Source organism: Trachemys scripta, chromosome 9 (genome assembly GCF_013100865.1).
Source record: "Trachemys scripta elegans isolate TJP31775 chromosome 9, CAS_Tse_1.0, whole genome shotgun sequence".
NCBI classification, from domain to species: domain Eukaryota; kingdom Metazoa; phylum Chordata; order Testudines; family Emydidae; genus Trachemys; species Trachemys scripta.
In genome coordinates, this window is record NC_048306.1 from 69,318,879 (window position 1) to 69,333,376 (window position 14,498).

Here is a 14,498-nt window from a genome sequence, read left to right on the forward strand (position 1 = left end):
AAAGTAATAGGTATGTATCTATGAGTGGTTAAACTACATCACAATTGGTTTAATCTTGTCTTTCAAACAGGTCAATTTCTTTACATAAATTGCACTGTACTAGAAAACTAAGCAGATGTGTCCCAGAAACAAATCAATTTATTTCCTAGAAGTTATAGTTTGTCATATTTGTAGGCAGACTGTATTGTTACAGCTTTCTTTCTAGCCTTTTTCTCCGTCATCTTAGCAATGCAACTGATCAAAGTCAATTGACTGTTCATTGGCCACTGATTCACCAATGCTTTTGGCACAGCTCCCTCAAAATGTATTATTTAATGTGATAGATTACAGCAGCAAAGCTATAGACTACAGAGTCCCAAAATTATTTGAAAGACATTTGCACAATAGGTGCCAAGATGTAAAAATTTCAAATTGTATGCTGTTTACAACAAAGCTGTTTGGTATGTTGGTAGTTCATGTGGATCTGTACTGCTGTTTATATGTAAAATCTTCATAGCTCTTTGTACAAGGCATGGTTCGGTATGTGCATTAAGAGTGCTATATACTGACCACAGAAATGGTCACTGGGAGCAATTCAAAATGTTTTACAAGAATGCTTTGATGATATCAAAAGCAGTGCTACTGGCCAGTAGCAAAACTGTAATTATGTTAACTGGATCTGAAAGTAAGGATTGAGTTGCCAGAATTCCTCTCTAATTTTACTCCCAATCCAGAACTTTCCCAAAGGTACATAGGCCTTGATAAAGTTCAGTTTCAATGCAAATGAAAGCATGCAGCTGGAAATCCTTTTTTTTGTTTGTGTTTTAAATTAAGGACACATCATTTAAATTACAAAGGTAGGATTATCTGTGCAGATGCAGAGTCATTTTGGGCTTTTGCAGCAGAAACTTTACAGAAATGAAGTAATCCTTGAGAACATTTACAAAAGTGTAATTATATTTGAAAAGCCAAGCAATCTTGTATCAGATTCATGGCTGGCTTCATTAGGGCCTGATTCTGCTCCTTGAAAGCAATAGGAATGTTGTCATTTACTAGAATGGGCACAGGACCTGGCTCAGGCTGTCTAGATTGTACAAGCACAGTGTCTGACCACCTCATAACGATGCATGTCCAACCCATGAACAGTTGCTCCATTATTTGCAGCTTGTTCAGTCAGCAGTTCAGTTACTTAATGGGTTGAGTCATCATTATATCTGACTACCATTTTTTAAACTGTCTGAACTCTAAAATCTTTTCCGAAACTCCTCTTCTGGCCTTCAAACAGCCCCCAACCTCTTCAATCTCATCATCAGAAGCAAGTTCCCTACAGACCAGGACCCACCAACTCAAAGCAGCACCAGACCCTGGCAAAACAACAGAAATATCTCCACTGCTACAATGATCAACACCCACCCACCCACCCTCCCCCGTACCACACCTTTCAAGATCCATGGGTCCTACACATGCATATGACAACATGTGGTGTACCTCATCCAGCGCACCCCACTAGCAACTATGTGGGTGAAACCAATCACTATTCTCTCAAATGAACTCAGCCAGGAAAATGAGAAAAGACAAAAACACCCCATATCACCCATGTGGGTGAACACTTTTCCCAAAGTGATAACTCTATATCTGACCTACCAGTCCTGACCCTCAAAGGAAACCTGCACAAGACTTTCAAAAGATGAGCCTGGAAGCTTAAATTCATAACTTTGCTAGATACTAAAATCATAGACTGAACAGACACACTGGATGTATGGCTTATTACAACAATCTATAACCGACTAATAACCCTCCCCCATTGCTTTCCCCTCTTCCTTTCCTCCCTACGACTGGAGGGGTGTTAATGGGCCATTTCAGCTTGAATGTGTGTTAACTTCTTACGCTAAACCATTTGTTCCATTTTGTATTTAGCTGTGACACTCTGAGACCCTATCTCACTATTTCAGTAGCTCTCAACCTTTCCAGACTACTGTACCCCCTTCAGGAATCTGATTTGTCTTTTATTCCCCCAAGTTACACCTCACTTACAAAATCAGACCTAAAAATACAAAAGTGTCACCGCACGTATTACTAAAAAATTGCATATTCTCTCATTTTTAACAATTATAAAAAAATCAACTGGAATATAAATATTGCACTTACATTTCTGCATATAGTATATAGAGCAGTATAAACAAGTCACTGTCTGCATGAAATTTTAGTTTTTACTGACTTCGCTAGCGCTTTTTATGTAGCTTATTTTAAAACTAGGCAAATATCTAGATGAGCTGACGTGCCCCCTGGAAGACTTCTGCGTACCCCCAGTGGTACAAGTAGCCCTGGTTGAGAACCATTGCACTACAGATTACTTCAATATAACTTACGTCACTCAGGGAGGTGACTTATGCACACTCTTGAGCAACGTAAATTATACTGACCTACGCACCAGTGTAGGCAGTGCTATGTTGGCAGGAGAGTTTCCCCATCGACATAGTTACCGCCTCTCACAGAGGCAGGAGTTATTAGGCCTACAGGAGAGCTCTCTCCCATCAGTTTAGAGCATCTCTACCACAAGTGCTACATCTGCATTGCTGTAATGTAGATGTAGTTTGAGTATGTTTCCCAGACCTGAAGAAGCGCTCTGTGTAAGCTCAAAAGCTTGTCTCTCTCACCAACAGATGTTGGTCCAATAAAAGATATTACCTCTCCCACGGTGTCTTTGACTCTAAAATGGCACACTGATTTCAGTTATGACTATTTTATTTAAAACCTTAAGGGCCATTAGACCTCATGCACCTGCTCCTTTAGCCAATTGTGTTTCCAGATTTGCACACAACCCATCATTTAAGGCTCTCATCATTGCATCTGAAGTAGTCAGCCTCATTTTGAACATCCCCATTTAAAAAAAGACTAACCATCTTAAAGCTTTGTTTCTACTGTTAAAAGTATTTTCAAAATGTATCCGCAGCCCCTCCCTTTCAATTCCTTTTTTAAATTAGACCCACTCATTAGTATTTTAAGAAGATGCGACATATGCTACTGTATTTGGTTTCTTTCTGTTGTACGTTGTCCAGATTACTTTGGTGGTGGCAGAGGTGTAAGAATAAATTATTGAAATTCTGATCATATGGAAATACTGAATTTTGCTGAACCAAAATCAGAGTTCATATTTTTAACTCTCCTGACCTTTCTTTTCTCTGCGGAAGATTAAAGTATTAATGGATGTTCAGATCTATTTCTCAAAGCATGGCCTTAAAGATTTCCAACAATTTTGTTTTTGAGCATTTGCCAGTATAATACATAAGGATGAACAGAGCGATTTGACTTAGGAGACATAATGTAGCTGTGGAAGCTAGCTGTTCCTCCCTTTATTCCCTCATATCTATCAGATAGGTACAGTAAGAGTACATTACGGAGTTATATTCAGGTATATAGATAAAGGAAAGACAGAAACTTTCTCCTTAGATATAATGGGAAAGAAACCAAAGGGTGTAGTTTATCTACTATATTAAGCCCGATGCTTGGGTAAATTTTGGCTTTGAGAAAGAGCTGTGAGGAAATAATGCAAGCCTTTCAACGGCACCAAAAATGATAAAGGAAAGATTACAGCACGTAAGGCTTTTAATTTAATGTTTTGATTGAGTCTCAATTCTTGTATCCTTCTCATTATAGTACAGCCATTGAAACACCTTTTTTTTTTTTTTTTTAAAAAAGGTATCACTATTTGATTAAAGTTATGCATGGTTTAACTGCTGTATTTAGGAACTGATCATGGATTAAAAAAGAAATCATCTCTATAATCACTGCGTTTTCTTAATAAAGCATTTCAGCACCCTAATCAATCACTCCAGATGGGGCTGTAATAACTGCAACCTTCTTGACAAGACCCCCTTAGCAATGTCTACCCAAAATCAGATGCGAATACAGTAAAGTCCACCTAATCAACTAATCATTACAATGTGAGTAACCAGAGATCTTTCATCGACAATACGTTTTTTTAAATGATTATCCACATGAACAGGAAGAAACTTATTAAGTGGTTAAAAAACCAAACAACGAATACTGAACCATGCTGATCATGGCGCTTCTTAAAAGATTTAGTCTATTCAGCATCAGCTTATATTAATGTCAAATGTGAGAAACATCTTGCTTAAATAACACTTAAGACAATGTATTAACACCAGAGCTGTTATTGTGAGGTTATTTACTTAACAAGGATTTGTGACTATTTTACAGATTGATGGGGGTTTTTATTAAGAAACAATTACATGGCACTATAAGCTAGCAAGGTGTTTAACAAAACAGAAATGAGAGTGTCCCTACTCCACAGAATTTACAACAAAGGACTCAGTTCACCTCTCACTAAAGTCTGAGGGAAACGCCTTTTGCCTTCAGCATGCAGCTTTTGTTGCAAAGGTCCGGTTGCTACAAAGCCCCAAACATCTTCCACTCTTGTTAAAGTCAATGAGAGAGTTTTGAAGTGCTCAGTGCTTCACAGAATGGGATCATAACATACAAGACAAAACATGGGATAAAACAGTTCTAGGAGGGGGAGATATGGAATGATCACTGGTAAGGTGTCTAACATAAGGTTCATGGAAGAAGTGGGGAGGGTGCTATATTAGTTTAAGTGGAACTCGCTTTTATTTTGGCTGCATAGAAAGTCAAAACATGAAGACCAAGAACAGTGCCACCTTTTCAAGGAAGTTTTGAAGATTGAAAGTTTGAAGCTCTTCAGCTGACAGAGCACACAGCTCACTTATTCCCCTAGCTCAGGTAATTCCTAAAAAGAAGGAAAAGCAGCAACCAGAAGCCGTCATCAGGAAAGCACTTAAGCATGTGCTTAAATCTATACCTATTCAGAACTGGGTTGCCTTAAGCACTTGCTTAAAATCTCTGGACTTCAGTGTAGTAAAGATCAGCTCAATGGAACTTAAGCAACCTCCTTTCCTTACAAGGATTTTTAAAAAAGGAGCTTTAGAGACAGCCTGCAGAACCAGATTGAAGTGCTACGGTTCCTGGCAGTCTCACTTCTGCTATGAAGAAACAGAAGAGGTGAAGAGAAGGGTGATACCAACATTCTTGGATTAATAACCACAAGGGCAGAGGATTGAACCTTCAGGTAACTGAGGGTGCTGGCCCAGGACAAGACCACATTAAAGGGGCACAAATCATAGGAGACTAGAACAGCTGGAGAACAGCACTGTTGTTAAAGAAACTTATGGTTTTTGTTTATAGGTTTTTCTATAGCACTTATCACTGCTGTATCTGATCCTCTCCCACACCTTAATTAATCTATCCTCAGAGAACGCCCAGTGGAGTTGGAAAGTATTATTGTCTTTTCACAGTAGAGAACAAGACAGAGAGATTCAATGAATAGACCAAGATCACAAAGACATTTATGGTTGAGCCAGGAGCGGAAGGCAGAGTTCTCGAGTCCCAGTTTAGTACTCTAATGTAAAATGCTCTGCATGCAGGTAGCTATAAGAGGTATGGGAACAGAGTCTATGTCACATCTAAGGCACTTTTCTCCCTAATACTGATCTTTTACCACAGATTACAGCCATTTGATTTGTCTACAGGGACTGAGAGGCTGGTGGTCTGAGCTACCAGAACATTCTGCATTACTCTTTGAAGAACCGCTGATGAGCTCAACAAGGCAGCAGCCTAAGCTAGGCTCCTCTAACACATACATGGGAACGGTGGAGAAATTAAATTCCAGCTTACCTGTTCCTGCAGGACCCCACTATCTGGATGGCAGAAAGGCTGGCGTTAGGGGATAGACCCCTATGCTGAATTACCGAGAGAAGCCAGCGGAAGGGGAGTGAAACGGCAGGCTGGAGGAGGACACTCAAACACTCTGAGGGAGCTGGAAGGAACGCAGGAGGTGTACTGGCACAGGCAAGCTGGCAGGCTGAGCTAGACTGTTCTGCTGTGCAGCTGAGGAAAGCCAGAAGATGATGTAGTAAATGGCAGGCTGGGCTGGGCTGCACTGATCCACCCACTCCGAGGGAGCTGGAAGGAACACAAACTCAGCACAGAGTCTTCGGGCTGGCCTAAAAGTAAAATAGATTTGTTATTGAAAATCTAATACACCTGAAGCCCCCCCCAGTTTGAGAAGAAATTTTCATTCTCTACAGCTCTGTGTTATGGAGAACAGGCAGCCTAACATCAGAATTCAAAAAGGGAAAGAAGGAAATCCTAGCTGCCTGGCGGTGGAGTGAGCTTCCATGTCAAACACCACATATACCAGCGAGTGCCCAGGTATAAGAAACTGTGTTGGCAAAGAAATAAGTTGCTAATATGATCACTGCCAGGACAGTCTTTTGATTTTAGGGAGTTTAATATTCAATACTAAGCAAGAAATCAAACTAGAAATGCTGAAAATCTGCAATCCATTTTAAATACATTTGATATAGTCTCCCCTGCTAACCCCATGATACATTCACTGACACAGATGTTCAAAGGGCTTAATAATTAACACAAACACTGCTGTACATGCACAAACATAATGACTTGAAAATACTGGTTCATGATAGGATTAAGGTGATCTAGGGCTCTATGCACACCACACCTGGAGCTCCCCATGGCCTTGCCTCTGTGCCTCGGGAGCACAAGCCTTCATCCTTAGGTGGCTCTGCTCACTCACAGAGGGCACTCATCACCACTCTTCTTTGGGAAAAGCTGGGCCTTCTCCTTCCTTCAACTGGGTTAGGGTCTGTCCTACATACAGTAGGTTGGACTCAGTCACCACCCAGCTAAGCCAAAGACTCGGCTGTGTGGGGGTCTCTGCTTAACACCAGCCCAGAAGAGCTGGAAAGCAGCCCTCACCCAAGCATCCTGTGCTGGGGCGATAGCAGCAGGATTTCCCTGAGAACAGCCCATTTAAGATGGATGGGGCAACTCATACCTCTCAAAGTCACTGCTTCATGCTGTCTGCAGACTCAGGCAGGCATCACTGTGTCATATTCTGGTCCTGTTTTCAAGGTTTTTTCCACAACCATGAGAGCAAGAAACTTGCCTTGGGTTTTGGGGCTTTTTTTAAAATGAAAGCTGAAATCCTAACCCGACCACGGAACTCCAAGAGCGTGGGCCTGGGGGACAGTTTTATAGCTCTATGCTTCAATCTGGCCCTGTACTGATTTCAAAATGAAGAATAAGGCATATTTTGTTGGCTGTCTCCATCCACTTCATTCCCAAAATTTTAAGAATAAGAACTCAAAACATTAAATTGAATTGGTCAAAATTCAGTCACATATGCTAAAATGGTACAATATATTAATATTAGCTTATAAATATTGTGCCCTTTTCCTTCAGTTTTACTGTTAAAAAAATGACAAGTGGACAAAGAGGAGAGCAGTTTTGATTAGGAAACTTACTGAAGGGAATGCCACAAGCACAAGGTAAAGCTGCGGGGGTTAGATGTTCCCAATACTTGACCTTTGATATTATTTCAATTATATAACATTAACTGTAAATCATTTAGAAATGTATTGATATTGGGTTCAAAGTGTAAATAATTTATTATCTTGAAAAGAAGGTCCTGAAAAGAATATGGAAGTAGAACCACTGAGGTTAGGAAGGCCCCAAAAGAGGAACTTTCACACTCAGCTTTAGTATATCACATGAGGAACTATATACATTCATCTTTCATCACTGTTTCCTTGCCTGTCTTCACACACATACAGTGACATCAAAACACAGAATTTGTGATATCAGTATATAGCAATAGAGTGTGATGTCACAAAACTATAGTGTCGGAGAATAACAAATGAAGCGTGCGGTTAATCGGTCAGTTCGTAACTGTGGTGTTGGTAACTCTGAGGTTCTACTGTACATTATTTGTAGGCAGCTAAAGGGTGTTGCATCCAAATTGAAGGAAGGGGAGCTAACCAGTATCATGACCTGCAGAAAACGATGCATTTCCAACTGGTCTCTTGCACAATGCTTCTACAGATTTTTTAATCTAGTTTTATTTATACAGAATTGATTTGTAACTGATGTATGGGAAGAGTTGACTTTTGCCAGGTGAAAAACTTAGAAGTAGTAAACATATTAAAAACTACAAATATTTGCTATGTTGCCTTTGCTATTTTTGCAGATACTTATCTTTGAATAGGAAGTTTTTTCCTTACACCCCAGCTTCTGCTTGAAATGAGTGAAAACTGTTCTAAAAGCAAAAAAACACCTAACAAAAAGGGGATGCAATGCATGACAGTTGCACAGCCGATCAGGTCCATGTTTAGGAAGCAGCTAGCTGTGACATTTTTCTTTCTGAATACAGTGCATTAGTATGTAAGGAGACCACTTTGGGGCTCTCATACTTTTGATATGCTGAGAATGTGGCTGTATTTATCTTTGCACACACATTTTTGGACTGGATGAAGCAAATATAAAATTGGAAGAGCTATTTAAATTAAAACTCAGATCAGTCTGCTAAATCAACATGGAGTTTAAGTTGTCTGAGACCCAAACTAGTCCCAAACTGGAATTGCACATTTTGCTATGAATTGACAAAAGGAAATGGCTTTGAGGAGAACACATTGTGGCTCTCTATTCCACAGAGCAACACCCTGGAACTCCCATATTCATCACTGTCATATAATTATATGTTTTGTAAAAACTATGCCTTGTGAGGTATTATTTTGAAAGTCTTGATTTGTTGAACATTAATATCCTGTTGGGTTGCACGAGCTATCATTGTATGTGCCGTTATGAAGTTTTGCTACTTGTGTATTACTAAAATAAGTTGAGAGGTTGGGAACACTCACAACTAGCCTTTCAAGTACAAACAATGGAGTAGCCAGACATGCTGATGGCCCATTAAAGAGAATCCACTATCCCAGGAACTGTATACAATGGAGATATCTCAGAGAGCACATAGACAATGGAGAATGCTTGACCAATGGGGGCGGATCCCAATGACAAAAGCATAGATCTTTCTAACAAGCTGGAAGAAAGTATGAAGAGAGGAAGTAACATGAAATTGTATGGCTATCTGGCAGATGGCTTATAAAATAGCAGGGGGACAAGAGGCACCTGCTCAGAGACCCCATCCAAGAAGCTGTGGTTTCAAGTGATGAGCTGAGGTTAGATTTTCAGCCTGATTGCATCAACTTTGCTCAACAAAACTCAGATGAGAATCATACCTGTCTGGACCAGTACAGGGCAGTTAGATTATTGAACATCTTTCAATCCTGGGCTTTGCTAAGGCCTTTGCTACCAGAAGAGCTGGTAGAAAGGCACACAGAACTTTCCTTCACCAGTGGATGGAGAAGGCAGCCCTTGCTATCTCCTTTTGATAGCTTTCTGCGTAAGTGAGATGGAAGCAGTGTCTCACACTGTAAGAAAATCTGGTCCCTGATGTTCTGATCCAGAAACTTCTTACAAGGATTGGTTACAAACCAATTGTCTGCAACTGTGTTCCTCCTGCCAGGCACTTCTAGCTACAGCTTGTTCCTAAAGTGCATTCATGATCAGCCAATATCAAAATAATCTATTTACTCGGTGGCATGAGAGTCCCTGTATTACTTGCTTCCATGATCTTAGTCTACAAAACTGCCTCCTATGCAAACATGCCAAGTGTGGAAGCAGAGAAAAGGATAAAGGAAATCTGAACGCAGATATCTTAACTTTTAGGAATAAAGTAAGAGTCAGGCTAACACTAGCTCTAATAACGTGAGATTTCAGGCAGGGCCTAGGCAAGTAGAAAGCGAGTGGAACAAAAAACTGTAAGAGATACGTTTTTTGTCCTTGTGTTAGATAATCTGGCATATCTAGCTTCAAGACTAAGCTTGATAAATTTATGTAGGGGATGGTATGATGGGATAGCCTAATTTTGGCAATTAATTGATCTTAAATTATTAGCGGGTAAATATGCACAATGATCTGTGATGGGATGTTTGATAGGGTGCAATCTGAGTTACTACAGAGAATTCTTTCCTGGGTGCTGGCTGGTGAGTCTTGCCCACATGCTCAGGGTTTAACTGATCACCATATTTGGGGTCAGGAAAGAATTTTCCTTCAGGGCAGATTGGCAGAGGCCCTGGAGGTTTTTCGCCTTCCTCTGCAGCATGGGGCACGGGTCACTTGCTGGAGGATTCTCTGCACTTTGAGGTCTTTAAACCACGATTTGAGGACTTCAATAACTCAAACATAGGTTAGGGGTTTGCTAGAGGAGTGGGTGGGTGAGATTCTGTGGCCTGCGTTGTGCAGGAGGTTAGACTAGATGATCATAATGGTCCCTTCTGACCTTAAAGTCTATGAGATAAGAATGGAATGTAGACTGTGGCAGAAATTAATGAGAAAAAGTGAGATATCAGGAAGGCATATGTATAAACAAGATGCAGTTTTTGATCATTATTGTCTGTAACAAAAGGTGTAAATGCTTGCCCTAATTGTTTATCTAACGGAGACCTGCCTGGGAGGGGGGAGGGGGAAGGGAGGGAACCCCCGCCCGTGTGTACTCTCCCCTTGCAAGTGTCAGGAAAATAAACTGTCTCTGACTTGTTGCAACCAACCTGAGAGTGAAGACTGTTTTCTTCCACACAAGCAAACTATAAATACAATACAGAAATGAGTTTCAATCACAAAAAAAGACTGGCACTAAAGTCTCACAGAGATGCACTGAAAGCAAAGGGCTCAGATTTAGAACTGCTGAAACATACCTGGGCTGAAAAGCAGGACTGGAAGGAACCAAGAAAGGATATCTAATGAGTATTGCTGGAATGTGAAAGAGAGCTGAAACAATAGCCTGTTGTAGCACTAGATCCTGCAGGAACCTCCTTTGATGACCATAGTCAAAAAGGAACCAACTGAAACATTTGGAAAGCAGCATTTATACTCAATAGGTGTGTGCAGCAGGGGACTTGATCTGTGCTTTACCTTACAACAACTGACTTCAGGAATCAAAAAGCTTGATAGCTAAGGTAGGGTTACCATATTTCAGCAAGCAAAAAAGAGGACGGGAGGAGCCCCGCCCCTGTCCTGCCCTAGCCCCGCCCCTTCCCCACCCACTTCCCACCCCCCTCAGAACCCCCAACCCTCCCCCCCGCTCCTTGTCCCCTGACTGCCCTCTCCTGGGACCCCTGCCCCTGACTGCCCCCCAGGACTTTACCCCCTACCTAAGCCTCCCTGTTACTTATCCCCTAACTGCCCCCTCCTAAGACCCCCCCAAATGCCCCCCAGGACCCTATCCCCTACCTGTACCCTGACTGCCCAAAACCTTATCCACACCCCCAGAAAGCCCCCCCGAACTCCCAACCCCCCGTCTCTTGACTGCCCCCCCGAACTCCTGACCCTCCCGTCTCTTGACTGCCCCCTCCAGAACCTTCCTGCCCCTTCTCCAACCCTCTGGCCCCCTTGTTGTTGGCCTTTCTTCACCTAACGTCTTGGTGAACTTGCTCAGGAACTGCCTGAGCCGCTGGGCAGCAGCAGGGAGGAGCTCCAGACTGCCGGAGCCGATCTGCGGTGCAGGGAGGGAGGGAGGGAGTGAGTGAGCTCTGCTGCAGGGGGAGGAGGGATTCCCTCTCGCTGTCGGAGCCCCATGTAAGTGGCACCATCCGGCTGCCCTGTGAGCTGCGCGTGCTCTGCCGGGGGGGGGGGGGGGGAAAGAGTCCGGACATTAACAAATTCCCCCAGGACGCTATTTTTAGTTCAAAAATCCGGACATGTCCGGGGGAATCCGGACGAATGGTAACCCTAGCTAAGGGAACTCCACCAGGCTACAGCTAAGGAGATAAGACTGAGGATATCCTGCACAAGTTGTAGTATTAGAGAACATGATGTCCCTTGCTACATTACATAAAATCACTGGCTTCAGTATCATTCCTCTCTAGGAAGTGGTTAAAACACTGGTGACACTTTATAGTAAATTATTAATGCCTTAAAACTAAACAAATATTTTATTAGGTTCCTTTATTTGAAATCAGTCCACTGAAAAAGCTAAACATTCCAAAAGCAAACTAGGGCCGTCAAGCGATTAAAAAAATTAATTGTGCGATTAATCGCACCGTTAAACAATAATAGAATACCATTTATTTAAATATTTTTGGATGTTTTCTACATTTTCAAATATATTGATTTCAATTACAACACAGAATATAAAGTTGCAATGCTCACTTTATATTTATTTATTACAAATATTTACACTGTAAAAAATAAATAGTATATTTCAATTCACCTAATATAAGTACTGTAGTGCAATATCTTCATAATGAAAGTTGAACTCACAAATGTAGAATTATGTATAACAAATTGCATTCAAAAATAAAATATAAAACTTTAGAAGCTACAAGTCCACTCAGTCCTACTTCTTGTTCAGCCAATTGCTCAGACAAACAAGTTTGGTTACAATTTGCAGGAGATAATGCTGCCCCCATCTTGTTTACAGCGTCAACTGAAAGTGAGAACTGGCGTTCGCAAGGCATTGTTGTAGCCGGCATAGCAAGGTTTTACGTGCCAGATGCGCTAAAGATTCATATGTCCCTTCATGCTTCAACCACCATTCCAGAAGACATGTGTCCATGATGATGATGGGTTCTGCTCGATAACAATCCAAAGCAGAGCGGACCAACGCATGTTCATTTTCATCATCTGAGTCAGATGCCACCAGCAGAAGGTTGATTTTCTTTTTTGATGGTTCAGGTTCTGTAGTTTCCATATCAGAGTGTTGTTCTTTTAAGACTTCTGAAAGCATACTCTGTACCTCATCCCTCTCAGATTTTGGAAGGCCCTTCAGATTCTTAAACCTTGGGTCGAGTGCTGTATCTATCAGTAGAAATCTCACATTGGTACCTTCTTTGCGTTTTGTCAAATCTGCAGTGAAAGTGTTCTTAAAATGAACATGTGCAGGGTCATCATCCAAGACTACTATAACATGAAATATGGCAGAATGTGGGTAAAACAGAACAGGAGACATACAATCATCCCCCAAGGAGTTCAGTCACAAATTTAACACTTGTTTAAAAAAAAAAAACAAAAAAAAGCATTATCAGCATGGAAGCATGTCCTCTGGAATGGTGGCCAAAGCATGGAAGGGGCATATGAATGTTTAGCATATCCGGCATGTAAATACCTTGCAACGCCGGCTATAAAAGTGCCATGTGAACACCTGTTCTCACTTTCAGGTGACACTGTAAATAAGAAGCAGTCAGCATTATCTCCTGTAAATGTAAACAAACTTGTTTGTCTTAGCGATTGGCTGAACAAAAATTAGGACTGAGTGGAATTGTAGGGTCTAAAGTTTTACATGGTTTTGTTTTTGAGTGCAATTATGTAACAAAAAATAATCTGCATTTGTAAATTACACTTTCACAATAAAGAGATTGCACTACAGTATTTGTATGAGGTGAATTGAAAAATACTATTTCTTTTGTTTATCATAGTGCAAATATTTGTAATAAAAATATAAAGTGAGCACTGTACACTTTGTATTCTGTGTTGTAACAGAAATCAGTATCTTTGAAAATGTAAAAAAGATTCAAAAATATTTAATACATTTCAATTGATATTCTATTGTATTCTAAAGGATGTCAATTATTAGGAGAAAGACTGAACTGGCTTTTCAGACAAAATTGAGCTGAAAGCAAAATTCTCCAATAGTCTACTATTGTAACGGACAGAAGGCAGCATTAGAAGTTGCCTATAACATGGACATACCTTCCTTCCTGTTCCTGAGTGTGCCTTTATTGGAAAACGTTTAATATTTGAGACACGAACACTATTTGAGACATCTGACATTTAAAATTCTAGCAAACCAGGTTAATGTCAAAGACTAAAAGGATCAGGATTTGTTTAGTTTCGTGGTACATGTGCCAAGTCAGCAGCAAATTAAGCTTGACTACAGCAATCCTCAGAACATAAGGTGTAAATGCTGCTAATACCACAGGAGACTGGTTCAATCTTTCTCCAGCTTCAGTTCCATTCCTTCTCTAATGGTGGTGTGAAACTATTGCTAAAGCCACATATGAACGGACTTCTCAATTGTAATTGTCCCAGTCAGATAAAACTTTAGATATTGGCAGCTTTTCTTTGAAAAAGATTGAAGACAAAACTAAGCCAAACCAATCAGGGAAAATAAATTTGATGTAAAACTTATTCCATTTGTTCAGTTTAGTAACTTAAGAAATGGACAGAACAAGAGAATGCATATTCCAACAAGATAATACCATATTTCTTGAAAAAGTCTATAAGCTTTAATATAATAGGGTTTCCTTCATGATATACAAATTTTTTTTTTAAGTTGTGGAATTTACAAGTGTAAAAAACAAGGAGAAAAAATATTACAAGATTTAAGTTCGTTATGAATGCATTTTGCTTCATGAGACTTTTCAATAAATATTTGCTGAAATAGGAATTTTTATTTTTACTAAGAAAAAAAGCACCAACATAAAAAGAGTTAGAATAAATTAAAGTTAGCACTATGTATAACAGTGTTAACTGAACAGGAATGGAAAAGTGCTCTCACCCAACACATTCCCTTCCACCGAATATGATGGAAAACGCTGATTTTTAAATTAAACTGATTAAATAAA

General features: G+C 40.4%; 1 long non-coding RNA gene across 1 annotated transcript in view; it reads right to left on the minus strand.

Moving 5' to 3' along the window:
* Positions 1–6,006, minus strand: part of LOC117883354 — a 61,381-nt gene extending 55,375 nt beyond the window's left edge. The window contains exon 1 of the long non-coding RNA XR_004647238.1: positions 5,692–6,006. This is a non-coding gene — a long non-coding RNA (uncharacterized LOC117883354). The remainder of the gene's footprint in view (positions 1–5,691) is intronic.
* Between the last annotated feature and the right edge of the window lie 8,492 nt (positions 6,007–14,498).